This window comes from Monopterus albus, unplaced genomic scaffold (assembly GCF_001952655.1).
Source record: "Monopterus albus unplaced genomic scaffold, M_albus_1.0 scaffold203.1, whole genome shotgun sequence".
Lineage (NCBI taxonomy): Eukaryota > Metazoa > Chordata > Actinopteri > Synbranchiformes > Synbranchidae > Monopterus > Monopterus albus.
In genome coordinates, this window is record NW_018128083.1 from 290,560 (window position 1) to 300,056 (window position 9,497).

Here is a 9,497-nt window from a genome sequence, read left to right on the forward strand (position 1 = left end):
CTGCTGGCATAATGTCCAAAGGACAATAAGAGGGTTTCACAAGCTGAACTACTTTCATAAGAGCAGCTAATGAAATAGGCTCAAACTGGTCGAAAACAGCTGAGCATATAGGAGCAACAGAAGGACCCAAAACAGAATCATCAATCTGGGATCTGATCTTAACAGTTTTATCCACAAAAAATTAAAGAAACTCATTACAAGTAGCGGAGGACACATCCGTCCAAGCAGCAGTAGATGGATATAAGACCGCATTTATGGTGCTGAACAACACCCGGGGCCTATGACAATTGTTTACAATAAGCCAGGAAAAGTATTGAGCTCTAGCAAGTTTAACAGCACTTTGATAATCTCTTAATCGGTTTTTTAAAATATCCAGCGAAATGTGAAGACGATCTTTTTTCCACTTCCGCTCTGCCCGCCTACAAACCAGTTTAAGTGAATGGGTGTTTTCATTTAGCCAAGGTTCAGACTTAATTCTGGCTCATTTATTCCTAAAAGGCGCACACGAGTCAAGGATATTCGTGCATGTAGAGCTAAACCGAACAAACATCACAGTAAACTCATACCGATACAAAAACAAAGCAAAGCTTTATAAAGTTACTTCTGGCAAGTTTTACCGTGTACTAACCTGAAAACAATGCAATTGGCAAGAGCAGGGGCAGTGCTGTTGTTCACGTCCAGATTGCGTCTGAGGAAACAGGAAGTCCACCTGCTAAGGGCAACCTGGGAGGTGACCACTCCCTAAACAAAGGTTCCACTTCACTCTTAATGCTCTATACCCACTATTAATTCAGGAAAGCACTTGAAAATAACACACTAAAATGTCTGTTAATATCAAATGTAGATATACAGTTAGACTATATGAATAAAATATATATTCGGCCAATTACTAAAATAATGCAGTAAATAAAAACAATGTGGTAACACATTTCAGGTGTACCACATTTTACCTCCTGCTGCTGCACTGTCAGCAGAGGATGTGGGGACAAAATATAGGGCCTGAGGTTATTCCATGTTTGGGAATGTTCCTGTACAGGGGACTCAGTTTTACCTGACCAAGTTTAACCTACAAGCAGCCAGCCTGTAAAGCCTCCTGAGGTGGTGAATGATAAGCTCATCAGCACTGGATTCCCCTGGAGCACAATGCCCATTTGTTTTGACTGCTTGAGGCCAGTGTGGCTGCTGCATGTGATGTGGGATGGTGAGGGGAATGCAATTTGATTGGTCAGTGCTACACTACCTGTTGGAATTAATTTTTCTACTTTGGGAATGTGGTCACAGCGATGCTGATTGGATTTACAGACCTTGGAGCTTCTTGAAAGGGAGTGAAGTTTCCACTACTTCGAGGAACTTATCAGCAAGTTTTATTTTAGAAAAAAAACCCACATTGCATGTCTTACTTATTTCTGCAGCAAGAATTAAGGCCGTAGAAGTCACTTTGTCTGCATTATGCCAGTTAAAATGTGACATTTGTCAGGGCAGTGTGGAAACTACACTGCTAAAATTTAAGTGAACCCAATTAAATGGCCAGTATAACAAGTAGTGAGCAAGAGTCTTTAACACAGTGAGCAGAGAAGATGAGGACAGGTTGGTGTCTGATCTCAGGTGTGTGGGGATCCAAGTAGCACCACAGTAGCAGGAAGCCCAGGAAGGAGGAAGTGGAGTGCGCAACTCTTGACTGAAGGGGAGATGGAGAGGGATGGGTGCCGACCAGTGGGATGCAGAGCAGACTGGGTGTGTCAGTGGCTCTGGTGTCACTTGAGTGTATGTGGAGGCACTCCTGCTTCAGAGACAAGACAGTGCACTTAGACAGAACCCATGAGATAAGAAACATACTTCCTCACCCACAGACATGAATCTCAGTTCAGTCAGAGTGACTCCAGCAATCCAGAGAGAGAGAAAATTATATATCTCAGTCTTTACAAGGGCCAGGTAGTAGCATCTTCAGGAGTCAAAAAACAAATCACACTGATACTACTCACAGTCTTTGAGGTGCAAGGCAGGGAGAAAAAACAAACAAACAAAAACTAGATACACAAAATCCAAGGTCTGGCTCAGGCTTCACAAAGGTACCATTGGTCCCAACTGGCTGGAGTGTCATGCATGAAGTCAAGACAATCTAGGAGCTCTTCTAAGGGCTGGAGCTGCTTATAACAGGGCTTACACAAAGGTGTTCAATTTGAACAGGTGAAGAGACTTGGTGTGATGAAGTAAAGTGACCTGGAGTGAGAGTAGGGTGAAACAGGTGTCAAGAAAATAAGAGCCGGTTACCAGAAGAGGAGCTGGGGATCATGACATTTCTCAATTACCTGCTTTGTTTAGAATATTACAAATCTGTTTCATCGGGACATATACCATTGTTTACCTATATATGGAGGAGAAATTCAAATTAATTGAAATATTTTTTAAAAAGTACATTCTCAGCTTCTCCTACAAATAAAAAAACGTAATTAATGCCTTTGCAGTTCATTGTGCTGTCCACTTTCATATTCTGGCTCAAACATGTCGGGTAGGATTTGAGGTATTGTCATTGTTGAAAATGCAGTTTATTTGTCAGTGTTTATGCATTGTCCTGGTTTCTTGCCCAGCCTTGTGTTGAAAGGTTTTCCCCATCGAGATGTGTTTCCCCTGTTCAAAACTAGGTTTCATGTAGGACCCCCCTCAGTGGTTGTGGTTAGGATAATGTTAGGATTCAGGTTAGGAGAACTATCTCAATGGCAAAACAGATTTCAACACAACACTGGCAGCAGGAGATGTACACATTCACCAACTATCCTCTCGTTTTCAGGAGGAGGCTCTCAGGCTTTACTGTTCTGGAATAATTACAGACTATTTGGAGTTATGATGTGTGCAAAGCTAATCTAATAAATGGCTGGAAATGAGCAAAATGAGCATGCCATGGGGGCTTTAAAGTTTTTAAACTTACAGTATGTGTGTGGTGTGGTGCTAAGATGAGGTAGTAGAAGAGGCTTATGTGGATTACCAAGAATAGGGTACATAGATTACTGTTTGGTTTATAATGTGGCCCATGCTGTATGCTGGTTTGTGTGGCATGCTGCTTGCATGGTAGGTATCTTGTTGTTTGGTCTAGTAGACAGACAGACACTCCGAGAGCTTTTAACTTAGGCTAAAAACCCTTAGCAAGAAGTGCTAACTTAAAATTTAAGTAATTTAAGAAATTGCTTAGAGCAACTCTGAGTAAGGCAAACACAAAAGCCTTTATCTTATTAAGCTCAGTCTATGAGTTGGAGGTGGAGCTTACATTGAGGTCACAAGATTTCCCAGTTAATTTACCATGCTTTTAATTTTAATATTTATTTACTAAATCTAGTTGATATTAACAAAGGAAAAATGGCTTAAATGTTTTCATTTTCTGACGGTGTGATGATGCGTAGGCTGTGTCCACGAGCCTGCACGGTGTGAATGTCCGGTGGAAATTAAATGTAGTGCATCACAATATGAAATGTGAAAGCACTGTAACAGTCTGCATGATCGTTCTAATGACTGGAGGTTGAGACCGACACATTTCATCACTGCTGCACAATTTAATTTTTCACTTGCAAAATATCTTAATGTTGTGATTGTAAGTGCCTTGGTAAAAAGTAATTAAGGATAATAAGGATAAGGATAATCACTTTATTTGGCCAAGTACTGTATGTTACACACACAAGGAATTTGTTTCCGGTACAGAACCAAGGCAGCCATCTGTGGTACCAACTCTAACCATCGAGGGCAACTTCGGGGTTCAGTGTCCAACTGAACTGTATATGGCTGTATTCAATGTATACAATGTATTTTTATCCTTGTAATAGCACAACTTTCTGCTTGTGTTTCACTGTTACACTTTATAAGGATAAATTCCACTTGTATATGGCATTTGTACAGCATTGGGGTGAGGTGGAAATACTCATGGTGCACTAAGAAATAAAGGTCAAACTTCAAGAATAGGAAAGTGAAATTTCTAAATTCTGCATTCAGGGTGAAACATTCATTTGGCAGTCTGGACAGTCATCATATTTTGCTCATAGTTATCACCTTGGGCCACTCAGGTTTGTTTCCACACCCTTTGCCCTATTGCCTGTTTCCTGTGCCTATAAAGATTGAGTATCTTTTCATTCCTTCACTGTTTGAGTTGGTGGTGACCATTCATCTGAGTTATTTGCATAATAAATTCATAAAAAGACAACTGAGCGCCGTGTTTCTTTCTCACCACTTTTATTAGTTTTGCCACAACAGTGATCACTTTCATAATGGCATTATTGCATTGGCTGAGAGATGTGCTGAGATCAAGCACAAACATTATAACTGTATGATCTAATCTGTAGCATTTGATTAACTCAGTTGGTCAGCATTTGTCTTTCCGCCATTATTTCCTTTCACAAAGTGATGCTGAAAAACTGGTCCATGCATTTGTTACTTCCAGGCTGGACTACTGTAACTCTTTACTATCAGGATGTCCCAATAGTTCCCTAAAAAGCCTCCAGTTAATCCAAAATGCTGCAGCCAGAGTACTGACAGGAACTAGCCAGAGAGATCATATCTCTCCCATATTAGCTTTTCCCACTGGCTCCCTGTAAAATTCAGAATAGAATTTAAAATTCTTCTCCTAACATACAAAGCCCTTAATGACAAGGCTCCATCATATCTTAAAGACCTTGTAGAGCCTTATCATCCTAACAGAGCACTTCGCTCTCAGAGTGCAGGTTTACTTGTGGTTCCTAGAGTCCACAGAAGTAGAATGGGAGGCAGAGCCTTTAGCTATCAAGCTCCTCTCCTATGGAACCAACTCCCAGTCTCAGTTCAGGAGGCAGACACCCTCTCTACCTTTAAGATTAGTCTTAAGACTTTCCTTTCTGATAAATCTTATAGTTAAGGTTGGATCAGGTGACCCTGAACCTTTCCATGTTCATGCTGCTATAGGCCTAGGTTGCTGGGGGGGCCCCATGATGCTCTAAATTCCTCACTCTCCATACATTTATACAGCATTCCCTCATTACAAGGCACTAGCTCTTCATCCTCTTTCTCTCCCTGTACCTTTCTGCAGGTAGCCCTGGCTCTGGAGCTCTAAGTTTCTGATGAGGAGTCACCGGCCACATCAACCTGCCCAGTGTTTGATTTTGGTATTTTGTTGCTTTTCATTTCTTTTCTCTCTCCTCAATCCACTCACCCCAAACAGTCAAGGTAGAAGGCTGCCCATCAAAAGATGGGGTCTGTTGGAGGTTTCTTCCATTAAAGGGAATTTTTCCTCCCCATGGTTGCCAAGTGGGCGGCACAGTGGAGCAGTGGTTAGCGCTGTTGCCACGCACAAAGCCATGGCGAGGAAATACATCTGAGTCATAGGGCAAACCTGAAGGAGAAAGAGAAGACAAGATGGCTGGGGGTGACTTGGCACCTGAGAAAGGTGGAGACAGAGGAGGCAATGGAGCGGGAGGGTCCACGGTGGGAGAGGCAGCGTCAACAGGAGAGCACCAGGAGATGAGTCTGTGAGACCACCTACCCAGAGAGTGTCATCTGACCAAAGGGTGAGTGTGCTGAGGCTCAGAGGCAGAGAGTAGCTGAAACAGCATATCAGATCCATGTGACAGAATGGGATATGATGCACACGGAGCTCTTTTTGGAGTCCTGCCAAGTCTGAGGAACACAGGGGTCCTGACATCTTGCGCAAGTGATGGAGAGAGCAAAGACTACCAATGTAAAGTTCAACAGTGAGAAAATCCAGTTTAAAGTTGACACGGTAAAATATGTGGGCCATGTCATCACACCTGGTGGGCTGAAACCTGATGCTGTAAAGGTGAAAGCGATTGTCGACATGCCGCCCCCAGAGGATAAACAGGGCCTGCAATGGCTGCTGGGAATGACAAAATTCTTAACCCAGTACATCCCGAATGAAGCCTCACTAACAGCACCCCTGAGACAGCTCCTCAGAAAGGATGCAATATGGCAGTGGAGCCCACACCACAGCACAGTGCTGGAAAATTTAAAGGCCACCCTTACACAAGCCTCTGTACTGCAGTTCTACAATCACAACAAGCCATTGATGCTACAGGCGGATTCCTCCAAACACGAGTTGGGAGCATGTCTTTTTCAGGAAGGGCAACCCCTGTGCTATGCATCTCAAGCACTCACAGAGACTGAAGAGAGGTATGCTCAGATTGAGAAGGAGCTGCTCGCCATAGTCTTTGCAGCAAAGAGATTCCACCAGTACATCTATGGCAGGGCAGTGACAGTGCAAACATATCATAAGCCGCTGGAAATTATCACCCAGAAGCCGCTGGACAAAGCACTGGCACGGCTGCTGCGCATGTTTCTGCAACTCCAGAGGTATGATCTGAACATCATTTACACACTGAGCAAGCACATGTACATTGCCAACACACTGTCCCATGCAGTGGCTAGCGGAGGAGCAGATATAAATGAAAACCCCTGTGATGAAAAAGTGGTGTATGCCATAGAGCCCACAGATGCACTGAGCGAGGAGACACTCAGCCGGCTGGAGGAAGCAACTGCAGCAGACAATGTGTTACAAGCTGTGTGTGAGAAACGCAGGAATGGCTGGCCAGCGAAATGACGCAGCGTGGACAGAAGTCTACACAGCTGCTGGCTAATGCGGCACAACATCAGCCTGCAGAATGGCTTTGTGATGGTTGGAGACAAAATCATAATTCCCCAGAGCTTCAGAAGAGTGATCTTGGAAAAGCTGCATTTAGCTCATCAAGGAGTTCAGTGAACAAAGGCTAAAGCACAAAAAGTCCTCTACTGGCCCGGAATGGCACATGACATTGAGATGATGGTGCAGAAGTGTGTGCCATGCCAACAGCTACAGCCACAGAACCAAAAAGAGCCACTCATTGCACATGAAGTACCAGAATTACCATGGATGAAGGTTGGGGCTGACATATTTGAATTGCGAGGTCAGTCATACCTCTTGCTAATAGATTATCTCAGTAAATACTCTGAAGTGCTGAACTTACCTGATAGGACAGCTCCCACAGTCATCCAGAAAATGAAGGATGTCTTTGCCAGGAATGGTATCCCTAAAAAGCTGGTAAGTGACAATGTCCCATTTGCCAGCTATGAGATGAAATCCTTTGCTGCCTTGTGGGAATTCAAGCTCACATACTCCAGCCCAGGTTATCCACAGTCAAATGGGCTAGCTGAAAGGGCTGTAAAGACTGTGAAACATGTGCTGAAAAAAGCACTGCAGTCAGGCACAGACCCACATCTGGTGCTGCTGTCACTGAGAAACACACCAGTGACAGGACTGAACATGTCACCAGCACAAATGTTAATGGGCAGGTTCCTACGCAGCACATTCCCATGTTCCAGTGTTGTGCTATGGCAGTCGACCCCACAGAATGTGCACAGCAGGCTGCAGGACCTACAATCCCGCCTGCAGCGCTATTACGACCAAAATGCCCAGCCACTACCAGTGCTGACCCCAGTCACCACCATACACATGCATACGCAATGTGGATGGGAGCCTGCTGTTGTGGTGCGGCAGAGAGAAGAGCCATGTTCTTACACTGTACAGACACCTGCAGGAAAAGTGTTCTGGAGGAACAGGTGTCATCTGTGTAAGATACACCCACGTGTATGGAGAGACACTGACCCTGATGACCATTCAGAGGTAATGCTTCCTCAGATACCGAGGTCAGCCGACCTTGTGCCACGAGACCCTCCAGGGAGTACTGACAGTGCCCCTACACGCCACACCAGAAGTGGCAGAGTGATCAAACAACCTGCCAAATACAGAGATTATGTTATGGACCCTTGACTGTTTGCTGTAGTGCAGTGTTGCTTAGTGCAGCTACAGAGAGGGTTGAGATGTAGTGTATGAATAACAACAGAGAAGAAAAAGCAAACGGCAGGACTAAGAGTTTTGGTCAATGTCTTAGTGAACTTTAAGAAAAGTTGTTGTTGACTATTGGCTACTCCAGAAGTTATGGTACGAGTTAAAGCAACTTGGAGCAGCTGATCCATATTTCATGTCTCAGTCTAGAAAAGGGGGATGTGGTGGATCTCCTCGAGCACTCAGTGCTCAACAGTGTTTCACTGCTGCTGATTGGTTGCTCATGACTTGATTTCTTATGCCTGCATTGTTATGTTCCTGACTAGCACAGTAAAGAATACACCATCTGACGACAAGCCTGGTCTCCGTCTATCATTATAGAACAGCATTGATAAATGAAGTACTCACCCTACGCTTTAGCAATACTTTACTTCAACAGTGAAGACCACAACAGAATTTTTTCTGTCTCTTTAGCTAGTTAATAATCAACTGCTGTATGTTCAGCAGCTAATCAAGTTCAAGGTCAAGAGGTCAAGAATCTTTATTGTCATTATGCATAGCACAACAAAACTTTTTCTGGCAGCTCTTGGCTTAAAAGACACATTATTTACATAACACAAAATTGTATAAGTCAATATAAAAATATGAACAAATAAAAAGGGATGTATGGGGCCTAATCAGGTATTGAAAGAAAGAAACACATTAACAAAACAGTACCGAACATGGGAGACAAGACAACAGTTACATGACATTACAAAAGGATATAGAGTGTTTAACGAGGTTGTAGTGTGTGAAGTGTGGATATTTTCAACTTATGCAGTCTATGAAATGCAAAAAAGGGAAAAGGAGGGGAAGTAAATAAAAAAAAAATACCAATAATAATGATGATAACAGTACTATTAAAAAATCAGCTTGTTAAATTTCTAGAGGTTGGTGGGAATGTGCATGGCCTCAGCCTCAGGTATTTGATTCAAATTGAAACGTGTTAAAAATGTGTTCTGTCTGTGTCTGTCCAGAGGGGGGAGGTTGTGTGTGTGTGTGACTAGGGGTTAGGGGAGTGATTGATTTCACAGCCCTGGGGAAGAAGCTGTGTCTCACTCTGTTTTAGTCTTTATATTCCTGTACATTTTCCTGGAGGGAAGAGGCACAAACAGACTGTTGCCTGGGTGGGTGGGGTCTGCAGCAATCTGTCCGGCCCTCTTCTGGATCCGGTCAGTGTATAGTGAGTCCAGATCCAGAAGAGGACTCCCTACAATTATTCACTTACTGGGGAGGCGACAGTGCGGTAGGTAGAGCAGTCGTCTCCCAACTGGAGGGTTGAAGGTTCAAATCTTAGTGCCTACAGTCAAAGTGTCCTTGGGCAAGACATTGACCCCCCCGCATTGCCCCCGATGGTTAGAGCCATTGGTTGAGTTGGCACCGCAGATGGCTGCCTCGGTTCTGTAAACAAATTCCCTGTGTGTAACATACTTGGCCAATAAAGGTGATTATCCTTACTCCATCACCTCCCTGTGTATGAGAAGAGGAGCATGTTGTGTGTAATGTTGTCTGTGTGCTTTTTGTTGCTGTGCAGATAGTGTACAGGCTTTTTCCATGTTTTTTTTACTTAAAACAGCTGCCTGCTGCTGCTGAAAACAAGGCTGACTGGAAATGTATGCACTGTGAAACGAAAACAAATAGCTAAAGGGGTTAAAATGTTTTATAAAGC